The sequence below is a fragment of the Cibotium barometz genome, chromosome 15 (assembly GCF_041138505.1).
Source record: "Cibotium barometz isolate CiBa-2024 chromosome 15, ASM4113850v1, whole genome shotgun sequence".
Lineage (NCBI taxonomy): Eukaryota > Viridiplantae > Streptophyta > Polypodiopsida > Cyatheales > Cibotiaceae > Cibotium > Cibotium barometz.
Window position 1 is genome coordinate 36,232,798 of NC_141060.1, and position 15,304 is coordinate 36,248,101.

A 15,304-nucleotide genomic window follows, 5' to 3' on the forward strand; every position below is an offset into this window, starting at 1 on the left:
TAGAGCATGGTATGAGAAGATTCATGCATACTTGGTTGCAAATAATTTTTACAATAGTACAACAGGGAGTACCCTCTATATGAAGAGGAGTAAGGACACATTTTTGGTCATCGTTCTATACGTTGATGACATGCTACTCACGGGACCCGATATAGATCAAATTTTAGGCTTTAAGGCTAATTTATAGTCATCGTTTGAGATGTCAGATTTGGGGCCCTTGCATTACTATTTAGGGATTTAGCTTATGCAGTGTAATGATGGCATTATTATGCTATAGTCTAAATATATACAGAACCTATTGAAGAGGTTTAATCTTGAAGACTGTAAACCTATGGCTACACCTATGGAGATAGGTATGCGACTTAGTCTTCAAGATGCAGGAGACTCTTTTGATGCTAATTTGTATCAGCAGGCTATTGGATCCCTTCTTTATGTGTGCAACACGAGGCCAAATATATAGTATGTAGTCTCACAATTAAGTATATTTATGCATGGCCCAGGTACAAAGCATTGGTAGGATGTTAAGCGAGTTTTTTGCTATTTATAGGGCACTCAGTATTTTGGATTATTTTATCCAAAGGGGGGTAAGTCACAGCTGCATGCTTTTAATGATTCAGATTGGGCTAGATGTTATGACATACGAGTGTGTGGGTTTTACTTTTGCCTTGGTGATTCATGTATATCATAGCTCAGTAAGAAGTAGCCTACAGTGGCCACTTCTAGCTCTAAAGCTAAGTATAGGGTAGCTTTTATAGCTACAATTGAGTGTGTGTGGCTCAGACGTCTTATGGTTGATTTGGGTGTTGGACAGTCGTCTAGCACTACAATCTTCACTAACAGCCAGAGTGCATTAGCAGTTACAAGGAACCTAGTATTTCATGCTCACACTAAGCACATTGAGGTGCATTACCACTATGTCAGGGAAAGACTATGCAGCAGAGATCAGCTTGGTCTATATGCCTACACATGACAACATGGCAGATTTATTCATGAAGGCTCTTCCTTGTGAAAAGTTCAAAGCTTTTCGTAAAGCTTTGGCTTACTGCCTTTTCAAGATCGATCGGCCATACCCTATACATGTTCACATCATCACTCCAAGGGGGATTTGTAGCATTATATGGTAGTGATGTGTGTGAACACACTTAGGACCGCCGGGGCACTTTTTCCCTCACTAGGAGGTTTTTGTCCCATGCATATATACACTCTCTTCTCTACTCATTTTGGGGTGTGTACTTATCTTTTGTATTTGGCACACATTTGTTGATTCTAATCTAGTGTGTTTGTGTGCTCTCAAGCTTCTCAATCTTGTGTGTGTGCATTATTGCAACCCTTACCCTAATTCCAACAACCAGTTCACAACCTAACTATTTATTGCCATGAACCGAGGTGATACTTTGGCACTTCTAGGCATTTGTTGTTGCAATCTTTTTAACTTCATGTGAGAGTGCTTGATCTTTCCTTCCATCAAACTAAAGAGTGCCTCTACTGAATCTAGTTGATTGTGATTTGTCTCTGTCTCTACTGAATCTAGTTGATTGTGATTTGTCTCTGTCTCCATTTGTTGCACCTTTTTTTTTCTTCTCAATAACATTGCCCACCTCCTCTATTTTGGTGGGTGCAATTGGTGGTATTGCTATCTTTAGATTATCCTATTGAATTGGCTTCTTTTCCCTGAAACCTTATCTTCGTATCATTGTATAGTTGGTTTTCGAGTTGATCCTTAAGGCACCCACTGCCTGAGTACCTAGTGACTTTGGCTATTTTTTCGGTATGGATTGTGGGGTTAATGTCTTCTCTAGTACGTGAGATGATGTTCCCGTCCCCTTGGTGTTTCCATACCATCAATCATAGCTTGCTTCCCCTTGTTTATTAGGCTACATAAGGGCATGATAATGACATTGTTGCCCTCATCGAGTTGTGTCATCCTCTTTTTCCATTGGATATTACAATTGCTAGTGCAAATCCAAGATCGTCCCAGGATCATTTCTTTCTCCATAGATCTTGCAGGCATCACAAACACCTTCCTAACCAAGGGATTATTTTTTATGGAAACATTAACACTTAGAGATCCCTCGGCTTTCATTGTTGACAAGTGAACACTTCGTACTTGTGCATTGGTGGCCTCAAGGTGTGATCTTTGTTTAGAGCTACCCATGTCTCATAGGAGATCAGATTACGACTTGATCCCGTATCTATTAATGCAATGCTCATCATATGACTTTTAGTCATATATAGAGAGTTTTACCCTAAGCCGTGCTAGCTCAATGTCCAGTACTAGTTCATCCTCATCAAGGAGGTTTAGTGAAGCCATGTTCACATGCAATACTCTCTTTTGGAGTATCTATTTGACTTTGGCCTCTCTTCCCTTAGCTTCTTCCTGAGCTTGCTTAATTTTTTCTTTTGCTAACTCCTTCCGTTGTTTTAAAATATTCTCTTGCACAAGCATCTCTTGGGTCATTGGTCCATAATATTTTTTAAGCTTGCTTCCATTGATGTAACCCTCCATTTGTACACCCTCAATTGTTTCAATTCTAACCGACCCCTTGAGGTGTGATTTTGGACACTCTGAAAGGTCCTAATCCTCTATACTTGAGTTTCCTTTTTCTAGTGCTTCCCACACCATACATGAGGATAAGGTCCCCCGTTTCTAATTCCTTTTGTTTCAAGTTATTGTCAAACCAACGTTTTCTTCGTAATTTTTTGACCATAAGACCATGTGATGCAATTAGTTGGATTTCATCAAGTTTCTCTACGTCAACTAGCCTTTCAGCTAATGCATTCTTAATTAATCGTTCTTGCACCACAATTCTCAAGCTTGGAACTAGGTACTCTATAGGCATTACCGCTTCAACACCATAATTTAGACAGAAGGGAGTATATCCGGTCTCTACCTTATACGATGTTTGATATGCCCATAGAGCTGTTGTTAGCTTATATTCCCAATCCATTTGACTTGCTTCTAATGTTTTTGTGTCAAGATAGTACACAAAATCTTGTTTGTACTCTCCACTTGACCATTAGCCTATGGATAATAAGGGGATGACTTTCGGTGGACTACAAGGAATCCAGCAAGTAAGTGATCAATCACCTCATTAACAAAGTGTGAACCACTATCACTGATGACTAATTCTAATGGGCAGCCAAATCTCGAAATGATTTTTCATATAAGAACTTACCTGTTGTTTGTTCATCAGCTTGCTTAGAGGCACTGGCCTCTGCCCATTTCATGAAATAGTCTGTGGCCACATGATCACATATCAAGCTTATGATGGATGCGCACATGGACTAATAGGTCCAACAAAATCAATTCCCCATTTCTCAAAAGGTTGTCTTACAATAACATGGGTAAGTGGCATCTTGTCCCTTTGTTGTAGAATAGAAAATCACTGACACTGTTTGCATCTTTTAACAAATTCCATGGCGTCCCCGAATAACGTAGGCCACCATAGTCCTACTTGAAGCACCTTGCAAGCTATAATTTCTCCAAACGAAATTTCCTTCAGCCATCCCTGAGTGTTCTTCATCTAATATTATGACAAATTTGTCTTCCCGCACACATCTCCTTAAGACATTGTCCTTACCTTGTTTGTATAGTTCTCCAGCAATTAATTGATAAAGTGCAGCCAGCTTAACAAGCCAATGCATTTGATCTTTGTTCAAGGGTCGTTCTTGTGGGAAACCATAAGCTGGATAATCTGATATTCCTTTGCTCCATTTGGGCACCATGTCTAGTTTGAACAAACACAAGTTGCTAGTTTCCCATTTGGAATTCTCGACATATGATCGGCCAACACACGTTGTGTTCCAATAGTAATAACAACCAGGGTGTGATCCTTCCCATAGGGTGCAAGGCTTATTTAACAAGTATAATAGGGCCTGATGATCTACAAAGAATATAAACTTGTTGGCCAATAGGTAATGTTGATACTTCTTGACATTATAGACCATGGCCAACCCCTCCCATTTTGTGGTGGTATAATTCACCTCTACATCATTCAAGCGAAGCAAACTGGGTAGTCCAGTTTGAACTCACCAGGCTATGCCAATACGCATCCAATAGCAAAGTTCAAGGCATTGATGTGCACATGAAATATAAGATCCCAGTTAGGTGGTCTCAGAATTGGTGCATTGGCCAATGATTGCTTCAATCTATCATATGCTTCCTAGCATTCTTCAATCCATTCAAAGACAATGAGTAGCTTATATAATGGTCTGGCAATTTTAGCATAAAATATTATGAAGCGACGATAATACACAACGTGGCCCATAATCTTTGCGCACCTTTGTAATTAGTGGGTGGGGGCAATTCTAAGATCAACCTAACTTTGCCTTCGTCAATGGAGATACCGTTCTTAGAGATAATGTGTCCCAATATCACATTGTATTTAACCCAAAATTGCCACTTTAAAGGGTTTAAGGATATACGATACAATAAACATTGCTCAAAAACTTTTCTCAAGAAAGCCAAATGGTCTATGCATTGAGAGTGCACACAGATCATCAATGAATACCTCCAACCACTTTTGCAATAGTAGTCTTTGAAGGCTGTTCACATTAATTGTTAGAATGTTGCTGGGGCATTGGTGAGGCCAAAAGGCATGACTTTGTAATAAGAAAATGTCCCCCACAAGGAATTGAAAGCTATCTTATGCTGGTCTTCGGGTGCTATAGACACCTAATTATAACTTGAAAATCTGTCTAAGAAGCTATAAGCTTCTTCACCAGCTACTCCCTCCAAAATGTGTTCCGTATAAGGCAATGGGTAATGGTCCTTCCTAGTAGCTGCATTGATCTTTTTGAGATCGACACAAACCCTAAGTTTCCCATTTTTCTTTGGCACTATTATGATTGGTGACAACCAATCCATATGTTCTATCTCGCATGAGTTTATCAATTTCCTCCTTACAATTGCTACATATTTAGGATTCATCTGGTATGGTTTTTGCCTGGTTAGTCTTGATCCGTTCATGATTGGGATCGTGTGTTGCACCACTTCAAGTGATACACCCTTCATCTCTTTGTAGTTTCACGCAAAACAATCCTTAAACTCCTTAAGGAGAGCAACAAGCTCTTTTTCTTCAGCCCAGAGTCAAGTCTTTAGTGATATAAATAGGTTTGGTTTCCTCCCCTGGCTCTGCAATAGGTTTGGTTTCCTCCCAGAGTCAAGTCTTTAGTGATATAAATAGGTTTGGTTTCCTCCCCTGGCTCTGCAATATCAATTTCCCTGACCTCAGCTGGGCCATCATATGATGTGGATAAACCATCTTCCTTAACCCTTTTTTGCCGTCAACCAGACCACTTTTCGTTTGTCAATTGTGTATGTCTTGAAATGGTATGGTACTGAAAGCATGTCTGGTTTATCCTCATCCTCACTTTTTGTTTTAGCCATCACCTTCTTAGTCTCACGCTTGGCTTCCACCAAAGCTTTATTTCGTTTTTGGCGCCCAACTTTTTTAACCTTAGGTGTTTCCGGTTTCTTGAAGGGTGACTTCCTCCCTATGTTTCCCTTCAAGGGATATCTTGCTTAAATCCTCACCCCAATTCTTAGAAAACTCGTCGTGTACCTTAGTAGCTTCGAGGTATCTCAGCCACTGGGCATATATCTGTATAGATGTGGTTTGCTCAATTGTGACCGAATCATTATCAAACCATTGCCCTTCCATGGGGTGTGCTTTCCATGTTTGCAGATCTATCTTTAGAGTTTGTGAGTCCCTTCAAACATACACATGGTCTAGTGCCCAATTGTGCACCAATTGGATTCCCTCATCCATGAAGGGTCTCCCCAAGATTATGTCATATAAGTTTGGTTGGGCACTGAAAATCCATTATCATAAATTTATGATGGTAGTGGAATGTAAAGAGTTTAAGTCACACATTCTCTAAAAGCCCAATGGGTCTTGAAGATGTTCTGTCTCCCATTTTAACGATAAGATCTGCTCTTTTCAAATTGGGTTTTCCCTAATTTTTTGAACATCATTTTGTGTGTCTGGTATTTGAAACATCCCCCTAGGTAAATATGATGGGTTTGGCTATCCTATCTTGTAGGGGAGGATGGTTTCTCCTCTTTCCCAAACCCAGAGAATCGTAGCCCTTCTTCTTCCATGGATTCTTAACTACTTGTCTTGATGAGGTTAGATTCCTTAAGACACTTAGTTGAGTGCTCAGTGAGTGGCCTGAACCAACACTCTTTTGATAGGAAGATCTTGGGTGATTTGATGCACTGTCATCGGAGTAAGGTCGTCTCCGATGAGCTTTCTACATGTGAATGTGATTTGATAAGCTGATTTGCAACCCCAATTGAATTTTTGTAAGGTACTGTTGATCTGATTCTTTGTTTTCTATGGCCGTGAGATCGAAAATAATAGCTCACATCGTGAGATGTGAGAGAATTGTTCACGTCGTAAGATCCAAATCATTCACGTTGTCATGAAATGGTAAGTAGTTCACGTCATGAACTAATTTCTATATTCTCACGTGCTCCAATAATTACTTCGAATTCACAAATCAGCGTTACCTTGATCTAATTTTACTAGTCTCAATGTGCTCAATTAAGGCACTTCCCTAATCTTAATCTGATAATACTAGATTCGTGAACTAGATCTGGTTACATCATGAAACTGTAGAAACAGTTCACGTTATGAAATGGTAAACCATTCATGCCATGAAAAGCTGCATCGTGAGATTTAATTGGTTTATGTCGTGAGATGTCCAAGAACAGTTCACGTCATGAGATCCAAATCATTTAGGTCGTGAACTATATAGTGTTTCAGGTCGTGAAGCATTCTCTACTACTTCATGGATTACAATTTTGTCGGACTCGTGGTGTTAGAGATGTCAAGATAAGACAACCTATTTTTTGCAAGGTAATCCCGTGATTTGCAGCGCTGATTGCAAGAGCGGTTCACGCCATGAGATGGCAAGAAGTAGTTCACGTCATGAGCTATTTTCCTACACTTTCACGTGCAGAGTTCCTGCGTTGATAGAGAGGAGTTTGGGTGCAAATTACCTATCCAGATGCTCCAAAATGATTGTGCTAGCAATAGGGAATGTAATGCGAGTTCAAAACACAACCAATGGCTCCTTTTGTGATTCTTGTGGATTTTTCAAAAGAAACAAAAACAGAGTATCACCCTGCTCATTCATTTTCACAAATTTGGTGATACAAACATCAAATTTGAAAGGAAAAAATAGTGGAGCTTTCCTCTAAGGTCACTCCATACACACCCACACAACAAAAATGACCAATTCCTCACAAACCTTCACTTCCACTCAAACCTTATCCATTCATTCGATACACAATGCACTACCAGAATGCAAAGGTAATGATGAAACTTATGTAATGGGAGCTGAAACTCAAAGAGGATGGAAGAAACAAAGTGGTTTCCCTGGCAGCGGTGCCAAAAATGTTATGGGCTATCACACCTCTCCAAGAAGGAACTCTATGCATTCACCTTTGGAAGAAGCAATAGAACACAACTATCGTAGGGTAACTTACTAATGCTTTGAGCTCGTGTTCCTTGAGGTCTCCAAGCTCACTTGAGAAGCTCCAATCCTCCACGCTGCCACCGTAGAGTCGTTCACACCACCACACACAAGACAATCTCTCTCTCACTTCTCCACAAAAGCATACAATTATAGAGAATGCAAATGTGCTAGAGTACTCTCTCTCTCAAGACAAAAGCAAAAACTCACATAGCACAAAGCCTAGGGATTATGTCCATTCATTATGAGAGAATACCTTATATACAATTGGCCCTTATTCACACTTGGGCACCCAAAACTTACTAACTAAGGCCTTGGGTGGCCAATATCTCATAATGTTACAACTTTTATAGTGCCTTCGCATGACACTTATTAATGTCCTCAATTGGAGGAGCATAATTGTTGTTAATCTTAATTGGGATTAATACTTAGATAATACATAAGGTTCATTAAATAAATTTAGAAGGCCTTACACTTAACCTTTGTAATTTCAAAAGGTTTACATCCATTTAATTTCTCTTGTTGATAATTGTAATATTTTTAACCCAACCTTAGCACAAAATAATGTCCATCTTTTTAATTATTCACCCATTTAATTTCTCTTGTTGATAATTGTAATATTTTTAACCCAACCTTAGCACAAAATAATGTCCATCTTATTAATTATTCACACTAGTTTTTGATTAATACACTATGGGTACATGAGTCTACATGGCTAGGTTTGACATGGGACTATTAACACAATCATTTTCACGTTCTCAATTTCACAACCCTTATTAATTATTCACTAGTTTTTGATTATGGGTACATGAGTCTACATGGCTAGGTTTGACATGGGACTATTAACGCTTAATCATTTTCACGTTCTTAATTTCACAACCCTTATTGAATTTTACCATGGCACCCACATTTCCATGGTTAGGGTATGTACATTCATCCACTCATATACATGCATACACGTGCATATACACACCATGTGCACATCTTGCACATATTAATTTGTAAGGGTTAATCTCTAAAATTCTCAATAGTTGTGCACATTAGGCATAATTTATTTCATTCTTAAGAATTCCATATTATCTAATCAAAGTCAAGCTCTGAGGTTCAAATATGCATATGTGCACCCCTCATGCACCTTTTTCACAATTATTTTATTCTAATTAACCAAATTCTCACTTCTATTTTCTAAAACTATTTTTTTAATAATTTCAAGAACTTTAGACCACCCCCAATTTGTTTTATTTGTTGATAAAGTTTCTAGTAATACATTTTTCTCAACACCTGTTACACCTCCAGGTTTTACTATGGTTGCATGTGGCGAGTACACATCTTTGATGAACATCACAGCTTTGATACATGGGAAGGGCATTATCTCTTTGACTAGAAGATCCCCACTGTCTTGCTATGCATGTGGTGGACCCCTCACATTAAGGTCGAGTGTCCTAATAGGATATATAAGCATGTGCCAATGGCTACAAACCATGTTTCTTTGGATAGATTCTCCACTGGGTGTGGTATTAAGCATTTTCTCAAAGGCTGTCCCTACCATACTATTCCATTGATAAAAGAAGTGGGCATTTGGAACCAACTATAGCTTGAACATGTTAAGTGTCTTGCAAGGGAAAAATACTGAGCATTTTCTCAAAGATTATTCCTACTGTACTACTCCACTGGTATAAGCAGTGGTCCTTTGGGACCAACTACAACTTTGAACATGTTGTCTTGCAACAAGGGCAAAAGATTAATCCTTATATAAGCTAGCTAAAGAGAACAAGGGCAAGACCACTGAGATGAACTCAAAGCTCGCACTTCTAAGAGTGAAAAAAGAAGAGAAAAGTAGAAGACACACAAAAACCTCTAGCAATGTTTGACTCCTTGATCTCCACTGCCAAGATCTAAAGTTCCATCTATTATCGATGCCACTTCACTTTGAGGATCTTTTAAAAATGGATTTGATCGAGATTTCCTAGAGGGGTCTTTGGGAACTCTTCCTCGATGTACAAGAAGTGAGTGTGATAAACAACAAGATAGAAATCCTTGGACCAATTATAGTTAGATCTATATGGTTTCACAAGGATGCCCAGACACAAGAAAGAGGTAAGTAACCGAGGGATGTGGAATTGTTGTAGACAATCTTGTCTACTCACATTACTCCCTTGGTCCAACTATTACAAGGCAATCGTGTGATGTGGAATGATATACAAGATTAGTTAGGCGGCAAGCTAAAAGCCAAATATGAAGAGTTAGATGATGATGAAGAAGGAGATTTTGAAACTTATAGTGATGAGAGTATTCCAAAAGTTCTAATTAGCAAGCTTTAAGAATATCAGTACTCTGAAGGTGAGGATATGAATCCAACCATTCCCATATCTTACAAGGGATATCAAATTCCAATTAGCCTTGATAGCATAGTTGGGAGTGAGTATTACAACTAAAGCTTGTTGGTTAAAGTGGGAAAAACTCTTGAACCCACAAGAGTCTCTGTGAAAAATGATTGTTGGACCGCTAGAATGATGATATATAAAAGTTAGCAAAATGCACATGGAAAACCTACTCTTGAACCCACAAGAGTCTCTGTGAAAAATGATTGTTGGATCTCTAGAACGACGATACATAAAAGTTAGCAAAATGCACATGGAAATATGTGAAATTACCTTTGAACACAATTTTGTTATTATGGAATTCAAGACCTACAATATGATGCATGCACTACCGATATGGCAAATGCAATTTTGTAAAGCACTAAGCCAGTCTCTTACTCTCTCAAGGTAAGCACATAGGGAGAGAACCAAGCTTGGAGAAAATAAAAGAATGGTTGTCTACAAGCCCACCAGCCCAAGGAACACCCATGTATAAGGCACCTACCCCTCTCGTCGGTGACAAAGAAAGTGCACGCCAAAAGAGACCAACCGCTATGGTGATTGATATTGATGGATGAGGCCACGCATCAACCAGAGTATAACGAACATGTACGAGATCTTAAGTATGTTGGGAGGCCACATAAGATCGTAAGTATGTTGGGAGGCCACATAAGATCATTTTTAAGGAGCATGATACAAGAAGTACTCTAGAAAGAACAATGGAAGTCGCAGGGTGCAGTGTCATTGATGAATGAAGGAATGTGGGCAATCCGAAGGACATATATTGGCAACAAGGTCACATGCAGCGGAATGCCTCGCGGGGGTAAGAGGTGTGGGCACAACACATAGTCGGAGCTACGAAGGGGTGTGTGACACCCATTTAGCATATTCATATTCTAGTATTTTATTGGCTTTTCCAATGTCCTTGTACATATCATTTTGGAATGGTTACCTTTTTTATATAGGCTCAAACATTATTATTACCCCTTTTGCTATTTCTATGCACATGTTGTGCAAGCTCTCTATTTTTGCAAGCCTTGAGCTATTTTTGTAAGGGAGCTAATTTTGTAAAGGGGTACCGTAAATAATTAATACAAAAAAATATGGGTGAAAAGGTACGGGAGCCTCTTCTCATGCCAGGGGAGATTCAAACCAATACTCTTGTTGATGGTTATTTTCCATGCTTGTCAATTATTTGTTTATGCTATGCTTTTGTTGTTAATTTGTGGAGAGTCTTGAGCTATTGGATTTTAAGCGTATGAGTTTATTAAATCTCTTCTCGAGTGGTACAAAGATCCTGATAGTGGTATTAGAGCTTGGGTAACCACTCATGGGAAGACTATGAATTCTTTTAAAGACATTTAGTTGCAGTTGATGTTGTAGTTGGAGAGAAGCAAGTACACTAAAGGGTAAAGATTTCAGCAAATTTGAGCTTTTATGGAGGGGCCAAGACCTCAGTTTTAAGGCTAACTAAAGCGGTCAAAATCAACTCCAAAAGGGTCAACTAAAGCTTAAACAAATCCTCAACTAAGTGGGTTTTGAAGCAACACTTATATGCTTTTTCTTAATCACTATTAAGAGGTCTTAATCAAGCTTCAAAGTAGGCCCAAAGCCAAAAACGAAAAAGCTAGCTAGCGGGTTGCTCTAAAGCTTTGGAAATCTACAAACTACTCTTGATTGAAGATCTGTTTCATTGGATCCGTTCGACTCAGCCTCTCACTCAAAAAGTACTTGACACTTGCATACTTTCATCAAGGATCAGAGCTTACAAAAATCCTATTTCTTTCCATGCACAAAAAGCCTAAAATCTAAGCTGTGGTTCATGTGTGGAGCCTTTCTAAGTCAAAAACCCTTCAAAATCAGTCTGAATTCATTCGAATTTGGCCCGGCTTCAAAGTAAAAATATTCTCAATTTTTTGTACCCATTTCACTCATAAATTTACATCTCGAAATTGTGGGATTTTCAAATTTTGTCAAAAAAGCGACTTCCGTAATTTACCAAAAAGTGGTCAAATCACCTCCGAATCGAGTGGGCTTTGATGTGTGGTCTCTCCCCACATTTTTCTAAGAAAATTCAGAGCTTCCACACAAAAATTCAGAGTTTTTGCTTTACCATGGTGTGGTCCTAGCTTTGGTATTACTTGATGGATCGGCTACCATCTCTACGTCGAATTCCACAAAGTTTCAGACTTACTTCAAATTTTGAACAAGGCAATAAGTATTACTTTTCATACTTATTTTCTGTTTGCTTATCGTAAATATTATCAATTTGTGCATTTTATTATTCTTCTTCTTCTCATTCCATGGTAAATCCACAATCCCCAATAATCATGGAGCAACTTCAATATATTCAAGCTCAACTCAACCAAGAAAGAGCTAAAAGAATGGAATTAGAGCAAATAGTCAACAACAAGAAACGTGAACGAATTGTTGAGCCTCAACTAGACATCTGTCGTACCATTCAAGAGACTTTTTGAGAGCAAGAAGAATGAAAAGGCAAGAAGATTAGTTAAAAAGCATTCACTTTTCAAAATTTTTATGGTAAGAAGGAACCAAATGTTGTATTGTCATGGCTTATTTAACTTGATGACTATTTTTCTAGGGAAGAATTTTCTGAGAAGGACAAAGTTAAATATGTTGCCAACCACTTGGTTGAAAGTGCATCTCTATGGTGGAATGCCATTAAGTAAGGATGGGATAGACCAAGGACGCGGAAGAAATTTCAAAAGCTCATCAAACAAAATTTTCTTCCACCTCAATACAAAGCCAGGGTGCGTCAACAATGGGATATGCTACGCTAACTTGATAAAGAAACTGTGCAGATGTATGTGGATAAATTTTGGCAAACACTTATCCAACTTCAAGCCATTGAGAGAGTGCGATCGAAGGACCAGAAGCAAAAGTTCATTGCCGGATTTAAGCCTACACTTAGGGCGGAGATCAAAATGTTTCAACCACACTCTCTATCCACAACTATCTCTTTAGCCCACAGTTGTGAGCAAATGAATGGAACCCCAAAGTAGAACAAACCACCACCTGAGTCTCATACTAATAAATTTAAAATTTTTGTTCCTTATTGTAAGTTTGACAAGAACGCCAATGTGAATAGAAGCATAGCTTCTAACAATGATAAACAAGGCACCCCAACAAGAAGAAGAAGAAGAAGAGTGAAGATGTGAAACCAAGGCAAGTTTTCGTACCTAAAATCATGAGATACTACAATTGTGGACAACGAGGAAACATTGCAATCAATTGCCTAGAGAAAAAGAAGAAACCCACTACTCGAGTCAACATGATTGATGGTGAAGACGATGAGGACGATGATGACTTTTCTCTCGAGCAAGAGGGTAATTCTGAACAAGAAGAGGAATATGATGATCAAGGTATGCCTAAAACCATTAAAAAGAAAGTCTCTCTTCATATTCTTCTTAAAATGAAAGGTACAATTAAGGGTAAGGAAGTCAAAATATTGCATGATGATGGTAGTACTCACAATTTTATTTTCAAAAATCTTGTGCATGATCTTAAATTAAATGTTGTTCCTTCTAAGTACAAGATAAAACTGCATTTCAAGGATTACGCTCGAGAAGTGAAAGAAGTTGTATTATCCATTGCACCTTATGAGCAACCCCACACATTTCTCGTTACACCTTTGCATTCATATGATGTTATCCTTGGTATGCCATAGAGACATGAGCACAACCCATGCATTGATTATAACTCTCGTAATTTATCATTTGATTCAATGGTGAGAGTGTTTGTATTAAAAAACTAAGGGAATCTAGTGGATGTGCACTCCTTAGCCACACCCAGGCTAAGCAAGCCACTTGTTTCATGAATGAGCTACCACCAAGTTCACCTAATTTGAGATGAGAAGACCATAGGATAGACATTATTCCTAGTAGCATCCCACCTTGTAGAGCTCCTTATAGGGGGTAAAAATTTTTAGAGCAAAAAGAGATCTAAGATATACTAGAGGACTTACTTGATAGAAAAATTATCAGGCCTAGTAGTTCACCATACGAAGCACCCGTTCTCCTTATCAAAAAGAAGAATGGAATATTTTGCATGTGTATAAACTACTGAGCTTTGAATAAGAATACTGTCAAGAATAGGTATCCTATACCCTGTGTAGATGATCGCTTAGACAAGTTGAAATGCGGTATTTTCCAAGATTGACCTTAAATAAGGTTATCATCAAGTTAGAATGGACTGCCTTTTGCATGCAAATGGGTCATTATGAGTTTTTAGTAATGCCATTCGGACTTACTAATGCTTCGACTACATTTAGTCGTATGATGAACCGTATATTCTTGAAGTATCAGAATTTCGTGGGTGTCTTCTTTGATGATATTTTAGTCTTTAACAAAGATCAAGACAAACACAAACATCATTTAGAGAAAGTGTTCAACTTTTTGAAGGAGAATCAACTTTATGCCAATCTAGACAAGGGTGATTTCTTTTAAAGAGAGATTGAATACCTTGGGCACATTATGTCTACTGATGAAATTCGTGTTGACCCTAAGAAGATAGAGACCATTAGAACTTGGACAAGACCAAAGGATATTCATGAATTAAGATCTTTTCTTGGATTGTGTTCATATCATAGGAGATTTGTGAAAAAGTTTGCTTACAAAGCCCATTACTTAACTGAACTCTTGAAAAAGGCGAAGGTTTTTCATTGGACTGACATGTATGAGAAATCTTTTAATGCTCTTAAGTATGCTTTTACACATGCACCTGTATTGACGCTACCTGATTTTCTTAGACCATTCTTTACAGTAGTCACTGATGATTAGTGGATATGGAATTTGTGCTGTACTTATGCAAGGCAATCATCCCATTGCCTTCAAGAGTAGGAAATTGAAACCGTCTGAGATTAATTATAGCACTTAGACAAAGAACTGATTGTTGTCGTGCATACATTAAAAATTTGGAAGCATTATCTCATGGGTTCATAATTTATTATTAAAACTGATTCAACAAAGCATCAAACACTTGCTTTCACAATCTTTGATTTTGGATAGACATATTAAGTGGGCATCTTTTATTCAAAGTTTTTAGCTAGCTATTCAATACACTCGTGGATGCAAAAATGTTGTTGCTAATGCTTTGATTAGGAGACCTAGCATTAATAACATATCTTTTATTGAGGGTATTTTATTTGATAACATGAAAGGAAACTATGAAAATGATTCTGATTTTCTAATGCATATAAAAAATGAAGGATAATGATTGTTTGCCGCATTTAGATTACTCATATGATGATGGATATTTCTGTTCTTTCACTCAACCATTTAGGCGAGTCATCATTTAGGCAAGTCATCATTGAAGAATCTCATGAACCTTCTTATGTTGGACATAGAGGTGTCTCTTCTACTTTTCAAATTGTTGCTAGAGATTTGTTTTGGCCTAGCATGCATCGTGACATTGCAAAGTTTATTTTTGAATGTGTTATATGT